The 12,539-nt window shown below is 43.6% G+C and overlaps 1 protein-coding gene across 3 annotated transcripts in view; it reads left to right on the top strand.

Annotated features, from left to right (window-relative positions):
- fbxl17 (F-box and leucine-rich repeat protein 17) overlaps positions 1-12,539 on the top strand; it is an 832,496-nt gene that overhangs the window by 710,743 nt on the left and 109,214 nt on the right. The gene's annotated exons all lie outside the window — the stretch shown is intronic.

The following is a 12,539-nucleotide window of genomic DNA, read 5'->3' as shown; positions in this document are numbered from 1 at the left end:
TAAGGCATGGAGCTGGAAGCATTGCTCACAGAATGTTGTTACTGTTGGGAAATTGATGGGCAAAACTGGAGCGAGAGGGGGAGTGCCACCATTTTAACTGGCAAATGGAATTAGCTCTGAACCCTATGAAATTGACAGGAAAATTGTGAGGCAAGTGATATTAAAGCTTTCTGTAAATGATGTTGAGCACTGTCATCCTGTTTAATATACCCCTGTAGATTTAATCCATAACTTGTACTTATTCATGTTTTAATCCTGGGTCAGGCAGACAGCCACATTCTGCATTATGCTTCATAAAGTACTTAGTTTATTCTAAAATAGCACAGAATGGATTGAATAACATTAGGAAAAATGATGATGAAACTTGATACATTTTTGAAGCATCCCTTTCTCATGCTGCTTAGATTTGTTTATGTATTCCTTTTAGAGTAAACTTCAAGTAACTTCATTTTATTTTTCATGTAATTTACAATTATGATTTATTTAGTATCTGGCCAAGATTCAAGCCAGCTGCCAACCATTACAGCATACTTGGTTGTAATTTTGGAAATGAGCAGAAAGGGCAGTGTGAACACAATTTTGTTGTAAAAATAATGGTGAAGCAACCAGTACTGAATAGTAAATGACAGGGGGTAATCAGGGAATTACAGACCATTTTGAGGAGCCTGAGTGGCTCAGTTGGTTGCATTCCTGCCTCTGAGCTGGGAGGTCCCAGGTTCAGGTCTCACTTGAGGACTTGTTGGCCAAGGAAGGAGGGTTCACACAGCTCAAAGCAGGCTGTTAATCAGCCTGAAAATCCTTCCAACACATGAAACCATTCTCCAAAGGTGAAAGGAGCATGAAGATGGGCAAATAAACAATAGACCAGTTAGCTTAACATCTGCTGTCAGGAAATGATTGTATATAATTCAGGAAAGAATGGCTGAACACCTTGAAATTTCTCAGCTGATCAGAGAGAGCCAGCATAGTTTGTAAAGACTAGGTCATGCCTGATGAACCTGATTTAATTTTTTGAAGTTGTGACTAAAGTAATCTCCATAGATGTTATTTATATGGATTTCCAGAAGCCATTGGATAAAGTCCCTCATAAGAGACTGTTGGCTAAAGTTGAAACTCAGTGCTTCCTCCAAGTGGTGTTCAACATGGAGAAGTACTGAGGGGGGATGGTATGTGGTAATCAGGAGATGGTTTCTTTCCCTTATTTTACCTGATGCCATGAGATTTCATGGGGTCATCTTAATTGCTGCCACACAACTCTCTGTACTGAAAATTAACTTGTAAATGTTGAGTCTTATCACTTAAGTTTTTAATTATTGCTGAAGATTAAAAATAATTTGGATACTTTTTCCATCTCCCTTATCTCTCTTCATCCCATCTTTCTTTCTCTCTCCGTTTATTTTACTTTTTGTACCTGATTTTACATTAAATTCAATATTCCATCTTATACTTCCTGGTTCAGACTCTACATTGCTCAGTAAGGATTTTAATCTGATTGGCTAAGGAGATACACAGTAGTTTGCCCTATTCAAACAAGTTCAAGATCCCCTGTAGAAGGTGCTGCACTTTTTGGTTGGTTGGCTGACAGGAAATTGCCGTGCAACACCCCCACAGAAATTCCAGTGGCAAGTGAAACTCTAGCAAACAGTTATCACCTCACATTGTTAAATCGGGCCAATTAACATAAATATAAAACAGCAATGTTAAACTGGGAGAAAATAAAATGAAAAAGATTTTTTAAGGAAAGGGAACAGGTGTTGCAGCTGCAGTTTAAAGAGTGAAATAAAGTGGAAGAGCTGTAAGTCAAAATGCCACAAGTAAATCTTCCAATTTTTGTGATGCAATGACTTTTCCAACACAAATTGCAAAACTGCAACACAAATAAAAATGTATATTGTATGCTAATTATACAGCATTGGAAAGCAAAGCCAATCATTTTCTAATGGTGATGTTACCCTTGAAATACAAATGCCAGTAAAGATTCAGATTTTTTTTTGAATTGGGTTTACGAGAGTGTACACTTGCAGTTTATGAAGCTGTTTTCATGTAAGTGTGCCTTCATACAAATATTTTATGAAGCTACTGTACAAATAGCTGTACATGTATATGTGAATTTTATGAAGCTATTACACAGGTTTATATTCATGAAGCTATTTTATATATATATAGGTGTACATTCATGTAAATTTTATGAAGCCATTGAATATAGGAACGGGAGTAGGCTATTTAGCCCCTCAAGCACGTTCCGTCATTCAACGAAATCATGGCTGATCTATGACCTACATGATATATCTTTGCCCCATAATCCTTTAAACCTTTGACAAACAAAAATCTATCAATCTCAAATTTAAAATTAACTATTGTTCTCACACCAGTTTGTTGTATGTGGAATAGAATTACAAACATTTACCACCTTGATTGTCGAAGTGTTTGGCTCCTGAAGGTCTATCTCTCATTTTAGACTATGCCCCTAGTCCTCGGCTTCTCAAACAGCAGAAATAGTTTCTCTCTATCTACCCTTTGTTATGATGTAGAGACCAATAACTTTTAAAAAGAAATTCAAACTTCCAGTTTATAGCTAAAAGAATTACATGGCATGACATCACGTTTTAAGATGTTTACTGTCGCAAAAGACTAAAAGCTCGATTTGACTTACCATTTTCTTTGCAGGCAATTTATACTTGAAACCACAGAACAAAATTTTTAACACAACCAGAAAACCCACTATCAGGTATATGTTACACTATCTTGTAAATAGACATTCAATTCTTACAGAATCTATCCAAAATGATTCTTAGCTCCCAAGGGTTTGGTAACCATCTTTTCCTTTTCCAGCCTGGAAACTTTTAACTACAGAACAGTCTTTCACGGTGTGAGTTTTCCTGGAGACTTCTCCCTCTAGCTAAAGCTAAGAAAATCTTCCAGCCTTGTTTTAACTCTCCACGAATTTGACTTCTCCAATCCGAGCACAAGCCTCTGCCTGCGTTCTTACACGGTGAACTATAGAGACTTTTGGTCTCTAGCTGCTCTCCTTCTCTCCCAGACCCTGTTGAACTAACCTGTCTGTGACGTACAGTGATGTTTTAGGAAAGCCTGTAACCCGATATCACAGTGGCTTCCTCTGTACCCTTCCCATCTCAAAGTCCATCACTATGGCAATGTGAATCACGTGGGCCTTGAAACCAGTACAGATGCTGATTAGTTATCCTTGAGAACTGAACTCACTTTAATCTTGGACCTAAGTAGACAATTTAATGCACAACTATTTACAACCTGACATTCTCAATGCTTTTCGGGGTCTTTGGAGGCTCAGAACTATCCACTGTTCACAAACAGACAGCTGTCATTGTCTCCAAATGTAAACACCTTGCACCTTCTTCCCAGTAAGACAATCTTGGCTTCTCTTTAATCTCTAACAACGAAACCACCCAGGCTTGCTGTCAGGCAGACTTCAAAACAAGTCATTTTACCCAAAATTAAAGACACAGTCCCAAAAACAGAACAATGATCAAACATTAATTTTTACATCTATCTGTTCCCCTGAATATAGTGAAACTTCGATCAAATCACCCTTAACCTTTTCACTTCCAAAGAACACAATCCAAACTAGTGTAATTCCTCCTTGTAATTTAATCCTTGGAGTCCTGGCATCACCCTGGTAAACCTACACTGCATTCCCTCCAAGGCCAATATATCCTTCCTAATTGGGTGGCCAGAACTGCTCACAGTATGGTCTCACCAGGGCTTTGTATTACTGAAGCATGACCTAAGACCCTGTCTGCCTTCTCAGCTGAAAATAAAAGATATTTTGAAGAAGAGCAGGGAGTTACCCCTGGTGTCCTGGAAATATTTGTCCCTCAATCAGCACCACAAAAACAGATTATCTGATCATTATTGTATTGCTGTTCGCGGGATATTGCTGTGCGCAAATTAGCTGCAGCGTTTCCCGCAGTTCGAAAAGTACATCATTAGCTATAAAGTGCTATGAGATGTTCTGAAGTTGTCAAAGACACTATATAAATGCAAGTCTTTCTTGGTCAGTGAAGCAAGAGTGGTACACTGGGTGGGGGTACATCTGCAGGAGGTTATTGGGAAGTGGAAGACAATTTCTAACCTGGTTGGTGCAGGCTGACTTTTGCCAAATACCTGGAGGTAGTGATTCTCTCTAATTTGCAATATTAGCCATGTTGGTCATGGTGAAATTTGGCAGGTATGAGTTGCAAGAGTAGAAGAGAGGAGCTGTCTTAATGGTGTGATCTGTTTTTCATACCAGACTATTATCAAGCTGAGGTGAATCCAGCTAGGAGCAACCCACAATGTAATATTGAAGAGATGTCTGATAGACCTAGTTGGATCTTCAGAGAGGCACAGACCTCACTCCAGACTGAGAGAGTTGCAGAGACAGTGGCTCTCTCTTGGTTCCTTCTAGGGTGTATGAATGGCGGGCTGTGTTGTGTGAGATATGTAGGGGACGTACTGGCTTCTATTCCTAGCCATAGATTATGTTAGGGACCAGGGATCAAGCCTTGATCCCTTGAGCCTGCGCTGCCCAGTATTAATTTTTTGATTCTGCAATCTTAATTTGTTTTTGATGTTTCAGCAATGGATACATTGAATGTAGGCAGGCATCACTGAGTGGAATGGAATGGACATTAAGATAACTAAATCATACCTAGTTCGGCTGTCTTGTGGCCTCTCTAAGAATGTAAATTCTATGAAATATAGGCACTTAAACCTCTGTATCTGCATTCTGATAATTACATTAAGAAGCCAAAATGCCTCATTGTCTGGCTGTCCAGTGAATTCTCTGAATTAAGTATTTCCTGTTCAGTTCCACATCCGAGTCATTGCTTTCAGACAAATGAATGTGGCTTCTAAGAAATAGCTTTTGTGTCCAGGTGATATTAAGCTTAAAGGAGTAAGAGCTACACTGACAGCAGTGTGAAGTTAATAAAGTCACGAGAATTAGCTTAGGATTTACAGCAATAAAACCAAGGAGCTATTTTAACATTAAAATCTCATTAGATTTTTAAAATAAGTGTGAGATGTTTTGATTTCATCACAAAAGCCTTCAGTTGATGGGGCCTGTACCTGGCAACCCGGTCAGTTCAATCTATTGCCTCACTGCACGCTACCCCTTCAGCACATGCAATCCCCTCATTGCAGACAATCCCCTCATTGCAGACAATCGCCTCAGCGCATGCAATCCCCTTCAACGCATGCAGCCCCTTCAACGCATGCAGCCCTTTCAACGCATGTAATCATCTCAGCGCACGCAATCCTCTCACTGCACACTATCCCTTCAGTGCATGCAATTCCCCCGGCTATGCTATCCCTTCACTATATGCTATCCTATCAGCACACTCCTGTGGACAGGGTCAGGTCAGAACTGAAATTCTTACACCTTTCCTTTACTGTGCATAATTAATGAGGTTTTGGAGAGGAAGACATGTGTTTCTTCTTAACGCCTGGAGAATGTGGTCAATTTAAATAACAGCAGTAAGCTTTCTTGGATTTAAACAAAGAGATTATTTATTCACGCATTCACCCCGGAAGTCTAAACACACACACATGAGAAAAAGATGCAGTTCAAGAGAATAGTACATGCTTGCAAGTAGTAAATAAAAGAATAAGCCCATTGTTCACGTTTGCCGCGAAGGAAAAAAAACAGTTGTTGCAGGCCTGGCAAAGGTGGTGTTTTCACTCCAAAAGGATTGTTTAGGTGGTTTCAATAACTGTAGTCATATCTCAGGGTTTATTGTAGGATTCCCTTGAAGAGATGGATGTTCAGCAGTCACGAAGTTAGACACTTGTAGTTTCTTCTTACCAGGAAATTAAGTCTCTTTGAAGTTGGGCTTGGAATAGGAATCAGGCTGGGAGACTTTTTTAAATGTAACAGTCTTCAGGTTTAAAAGGTGTGGGTCTAGGGCCTTTTCTGCTGCTGGTGTTGTGCAAACTGCTTGGGCAGGATTTTCACACCTGATTGGGTGTGAAATCATGCGTGATGATGTCGGGTGAGCGTCCTAATGTCATCACGCACTCTTGCAATCGGGTGCACACGAGAACCGGCAGCGCGCCCGCTGACAATTAAGAGGCCTATTAGGGCCCATAAGCAAGTAATTAATTTGTATTTTTTGGCTGCCCGTTCAATTGTTTGGCTGGGGGGTGGGTGAATAAGCCAGGCGGCCTTTGCAGTTTTTATGAAACCTCATCCACGGGCAGGATGAGATTTCCAACGGTAAATTAAAAAACAGAAAAAAAATTTTCAACTTCATTTTAAACATATCCTCCTTCATGTGACTGAGTCACATGTGGGAACATGTTTATATTATTTCTAAAATCATTATCTTCCTTTGTACAATTCTTCAGCTCCCTGAGGCAGCTCTGTGCCATCAGAGAGCTTTCAGCACGTGCTCCACCGCACATGCGCAGACTTCCGCGCTCATCATCCTCCTGCGCCCACTTCGGCGCCCACAGCTGAGCGCTTCAGCGTGCTTTTAATACTGGCTGGCTGGCTGTTAATTGGCCAGCCAGTGTGAATTCACAGTCGGGGGCCCATCGTGGGCGGTGGACTTTTCCTGACTGCTCCCGGGCCCGGCCTGCCCACCGCACCCGCCTGATGAAGGGAAAATCCTGCCTCTTTAATTTCTCTCTGGTTCTTAGAATAATAAAGGATTTGGTATCGGAAGCTAGTTTTGGTCACATGATGGCAAGTTTCAGTGTCTTCCATTGTCACCATAATGGGTTGGAGCCAGGGTAATTGATACACAATGGGGGAATGATCAGTAACCCATCAACATACCAGCTATGATTGGCTCACTTGAGGACCTTATTTGATATTCCATCATCACAGCTCCAACACGTCTGGCAGTCATTATTTGTCAGATCTCTTCCATTGAGCTGATAAGGATGGCCCCTTTGCACCTGAGAAAGCCATTCACATTTGAGAACTTAGGAGGCATTTCCAGCCATGTGTTAATCCTTTGTGTAGAAATTGGAAAAGTCACCTGACCCTTGCAACCATCTTAAAGTCTTGTTAGTGGCCCTTTTTAAATGAAAGACAGTTCCAGAAAATTACATAATCACTGCAGCCCATGTTTAAAGTTATAAATAGGACGTGCCTTCACTGTGCATGAAGACATGCAATACCCTTAACGCATATTAACACCAGGATGACCAACTCTCGCAAAGAAAATTGAGATACACTCTGACATGGGGCTCCATTAAAGCATGGGTGAGGTGCGGGGTTCCAGAGCCGTGGGAGGAGATGGGGTGAGTGCTGCCAGACCTGTGAGAAGGCACAAACTGGAGCAGGGCTTGTACTGCTCATGCATGAAGTTTAAAGGTCTGAAATGCAGGAAAAACAGCGCCCCGGATGCATGCAACACAGGATAGTGGGCTCAAATACGGGACAATCGTATAAAATAAGGGCCGGTTGATCACCCTGGCAATCACTTCAGTGCACACAATCCTGTCTGTGCATGCAATTCCCTTTGCACACACAATCGACTCAGAGCACACTCTCCCCTCACTGCACGCCATCTCCTCACAGCATGCTTTCAACCCTGAGCACGCTACCCACTCAGCGCACACTATCTCCTCAGTGCACATTATCCTCTCTACACAAGCCACCCTCACTGCATGCTGTCCCCTCAGCACATAGCACCCCCTCACTGCTCACCATCCCCTCACTGCACACCATCCCCTCACTGCTCAGCATCCCCTCACTGCACACCATCCCCTCACTGCACACTATCCCATCACTGCACACCATCTCCTCACTGCACACCATCCCCTCACTGCACACCATCCCCTCACTGCACACCATCCCCTCACTGCTCAGCATCCCCTCACTGCACACCATCCCCTCACTGCACACCATCTCCTCGTTGCACACCATCCCCTCACTGCACACCATCCCCTCACTGCTCAGCATCCCCTCACTGCACACCATCCCCTCACTGCACACCATCTCCTCGTTGCACACCATCCCCTCACTGCACACCATCCCCTCACTGCACACCATCCCCTCACTGCTCAGCATCCCCTCACTGCTCAGCATCCCCTCACTGCTCAGCATCCCCTCACTGCTCAGCATCCCCTCACTGCACACCATCCCCTCACTGCACTATGTCATCTCAGCATACACTGTCTCTGCAGAGCATGCCATCGTTTAAGCACATGCTACCCCTCTGCGCACGCTACCCCTCTGTGCACCCTGTCCCCCCTGCGCACCCTGTCCCCCCTGCGCACCCTGTCCCCCCTGCGCACCCTGTCCCCCCTGCGCACCCTGTCCCCCCTGCGCACCCTGTCCCCCCTGCGCACCCTGTCCCCTCTGCGCACCCTGTCCCCTCTGCGCACCCTGTCCCCTCTGCGCACCCTGTCCCCCCCTGCGCACCCTGTCCCCCCCTGCGCACCCTGTCCCCCCTGCGCACCCTGTCCCCCCTGCGCACCCTGTCCCCCCTGCGCACCCTGTCCCCCCTGCGCACCCTGTCCCCTCTGGGCACCCTGTCCCCCCTGCGCACCCAATCTCCCCTGCGCACCCTATCCGCCCTGCGCACCCTATCCCCTGAGTGCACACTGTCCCCTCACTGCATGTTACCCCTCTGCGCACAGCAACCCCAAACTGCATGCAGTCCCCTTAGCACAGGCAGTCTCTGCAGTACATGCTATCCTCACAGCGCACATGATCCCACACCACGCACCATCGTCTCACTGCAGCACAGTCACCGCGGCGCAGTCCCCTTTGCACATGCTACACCTCTGCGCACACAGTTTCCGCAGCACATGCAATCCCCTCAGCGCGCACAGTCCCCTCAGTGCACGCAATGCCCTCAGTGCACGCAATCCCCTCAGTGCACGCAATCCCCTCAGTGCACGCAAACCCCTCAGTGCACGCAATCCCCTCAGTGCACGCAATCCCCTCAGTGCACGTAAACCCCTCTGCGCACATCATCCCCGTAGCAAACCCACATACTGTAATAATGAATTTAAACAAAATATGTCTGCCACAGATGGATTGTCACTTTTCCAATGGGATTTGGAGGATTGTAATTTGTCACCATATTGCACTGTCATGTCTTATTTGTTGCTGTGAATTACCTGTAGTTTTTCAGTATTTTTCACTTCAAAAATTATCCTGCTGTTCCCACATATTTGTGCCCCTCTTCTTCCCAACATATGCACAATTGGACTTGCATCTTCATTGTGCCACTGTGTCCTCCTGTAATACCTGGGAAGTGACTTCTAATCATTCTCTGAATGAAAAGAGTTACAGCCAGATTTACAATTTTATATCGCCAAATAGAAACTTAAGAGCAAGAACCCTTCCATGGATGGCAGACTTACATATGTATATAAAAAGAAGGATGTAATTCACCTAGTGGAACAAAGGGCCGAATTTAATGGCCGCAGCAGTAGCTGTTTTCAGAAACCATGACGCAATTGCATGGCAATCAGGCAGTTACCGGCTTGCCATCAAGGCTCCCACCCTTTAAGGCACAATATCGTGCCTCTAAGAGCTGTCACCCAGCCAGAGGGCAGGCTTTAAATTCTGCCCAATGTGTATTGACCAGACTGGCAATGTGGTGTCAGTTTTGAGGGTGTGCTAATTCCCATATAATGAATTGTGACAAAACTCAGAATCCTCCTTTTATCATTTGTTTAAGTGATGAGTGCTATTATTGTGTTTTTACTTCAGTATCACTGGAGTACTTCAATATCATTGGAGTACTGACTAGGAGGAGTTCCTGATTCTGCCAATGAGAGCAGAGTTACAGTGGCACAAAGAGTTGAAATGAGACAATAGCTGAAGTGCCTTAGATTTCTTTCTGATGTTTTCAGCAAGCCTTTTGTCAGCTTCATCGAGAGGGGAAAAATGCTATGCATCTAGATTTTTTGGTAGAATGCTTCATATAATTGACATCTTTTTCAATGTAATTTGCTCTATTAGAACTTTCATTTGTAAACAAATAAGAAAAGTTCTGTCTTTTTTTTTTCACCCGAAGTTGCTGTGTGTTTATAAGCACTCTGCATATAATGTTATTAAATCAGCTGCCTCACACTGCTGGATTTGGCAATTCCTGCAAGCCAGCTTCCCCATGCAGTGGTCTCATCAGCATTCATTTTAGAACCAAAAGCATTCAGAAACAGGCTGGGAAAAAAATAACAATGCTGAAAAAATTGTCATTCTTTGTAACACGAACGGAAAATCTCTGTGGGTGAGGCAACGTGGTCAATCTCTTCTGGACAACAAATTTATATTTTTGCGATTTATATTTTTCTCACATAGAGATTGTGGGAGCTTTTGGAAAAAGGAAACATTCCCCCTGGACTTCCCTTTTTTAGCTTCCTGGGTATTTCTGTTCCACAATCAACGACCCCCCCCCGCCCCAGCAATGAGGCTGCTTGAGGCCATACCATTCTCATGCTTATTTTCAGAGCGCTACAGTGCCTGAAAGCATTGCAGAATAAAGTGAACATGAGATGTCAAGCCTTCTGCATTGGGCCATGGGCTGATTTGCCAGTAATACTTTATAATAATAAAACCTGATGAAAATTTTAAATATCTCCTCGTGGGAAAGCAGTGTGCTTCAATAATTAAGAATTTTTTTCAGCCAGTGCTGAATTCGAAACGGTTCCACAGTTGATATCTGGTGGTCAGGTACCCTTATGTTATTCCTGGATCAAGTTACTCCCAAAAGATAAGTGCAGAACCCTTGTTATGAATGTAAGAATCCAGATTAAAAACATCAACCATTTCCAGAATTTAAAAAAAAAGTCTAATTTACACTTAGTGTAATGTGGATATTAGAGTGTGGTTCACAAGTTTGAACTCCCCGGAGCATTCCTTTAAATTACTATTATTGACCTTCAATTTGACACATTGTTTTCAATTAAATTGAATTTGTGAACATATCCTGCACTCCTATTCATGAAAGATGTCAAGTTTTTGATCCCCTGTCAGAAAATACAACTTTACAAATTTGTACAAGTACAGTACAGAATCTGTTTCAAATGGCAATATATCTGAGTGAAACTATCTGCCTAAAACAAACCTGATTTTTATTAGCAGCCTGTTGGTACTGAACCAAAATGGCTGCTTCAGCCTTTTGTGGATCCATTTGTCACAGCAGCATGGGCATTAAGTGAAACTAAAGGGAACAGCAGTCACACAGAATATAGTACAATATTTGCAGTAAAACAATTTGAATGGGCACAGCAGCAGTTTTATAATAATCAACTGCTCTAACTGCCAGATGTCATCTTCAATATTTTGTAATGACAGGACCGGAGAATCGTAAGTTTGCCTATGTTCTTATGTTACTACTTCTGTTAGCTGCAAATAAGGGCATTGAAGTCAGTGTGGTTACTAATTCTATTCCATTATCAAACCACTGAAATATTTCTGATGTTTTTGTTTGCTCCGAATAGCATGTCATGTCAGATGTCAACCGTGCTTTTGTGAAAGTGATATAAAAGTCTGCCAGTGTAGATTTGGTCAAACTTACTTTCTGCATGTTGGAGACTGAGGTCGCTCTGTACTCAGTGAATTGGATATAACAGCTTGATGCACAGCACCCAACTTGTTGAGGACAGAATTTTTCCTCTCAGAACGTAGGAATTGTTAGAGCAAAAAGATGAAGATCTATCAACTTTGTATTCTACCATCCTTTAATCATGTGATACAACAATAATGAAGATGATGACTAATCCTAGCTATCCATCTCAATCAATTAGCCTACAACATACCCTCGCATAAAGTGAGGAAAACCCCTGTAGTGAAGGGCTTTGGGAACCGTGGATCTGCTTTTGGAACCACGGATCCAAAGTCACCTAGCTCTTTCCCCTAAGCATATGGCACTTGGCATACGTCACCTCTCATGGTTCTCATATACTGTATCCCAAAAGAAATCTTATCTAAGTTGCATTTGAATATATCAATACTGTCTGTTTTCACTGTCTCCTTAGAAAGCCTATAGATTTACCATTCACGCAATGAAATATTTGGGTGGAATCTTATGAGACCAGTGGAGTTTGGACCAGGACAGAAATAGGAAAGGGCAGCATCGGATCGGTGATAGCAGCGGCTACCCATTCAACAGCAGCAGGGAGATAATAATAACCAATTATGAGGATAATTAGGAGGAAGGAGATGACTCCACCAGGATCTTCCATGTAGCAGAACCTTCCTGAGTGCTAAGCCTAGCAGCACAGTGGGGGTGGCCTCCCAGCAGCAGGCTAAGTGGCCATCGGAGCCAGAGGCTCCATGCCCCAATGATGGGGCCAAGGGCAGGAAAGCGCCCATGACACAAATGAATCCACTGGAGGGGATTCCCCTCTGCTCCGAGGGTCCTCCCAGCCTGAGCCCTCATTGGTTTTAATTTTGTTGGACACCTCTGAGGGCACATCCATTTTGAGGCACTCCTGCTGCCTGAGTAGCACCCACTTCTCCCAGCGGGTCTGCCAGCCCTCCAAAGCTGCTGGCCAGAGGGCCTGCAGCCTCAGGTACTCGCCCATTCCCCTTAATTAGACATGACTCT

This window comes from Cetorhinus maximus, chromosome 2 (assembly GCF_964194155.1).
Source record: "Cetorhinus maximus chromosome 2, sCetMax3.hap1.1, whole genome shotgun sequence".
NCBI classification, from domain to species: Eukaryota; Metazoa; Chordata; class Chondrichthyes; order Lamniformes; family Cetorhinidae; genus Cetorhinus; species Cetorhinus maximus.
The sequence above is the reverse complement of the archived record's forward strand: the minus strand, read 5'-3'. Positions and strand labels throughout refer to the sequence as shown.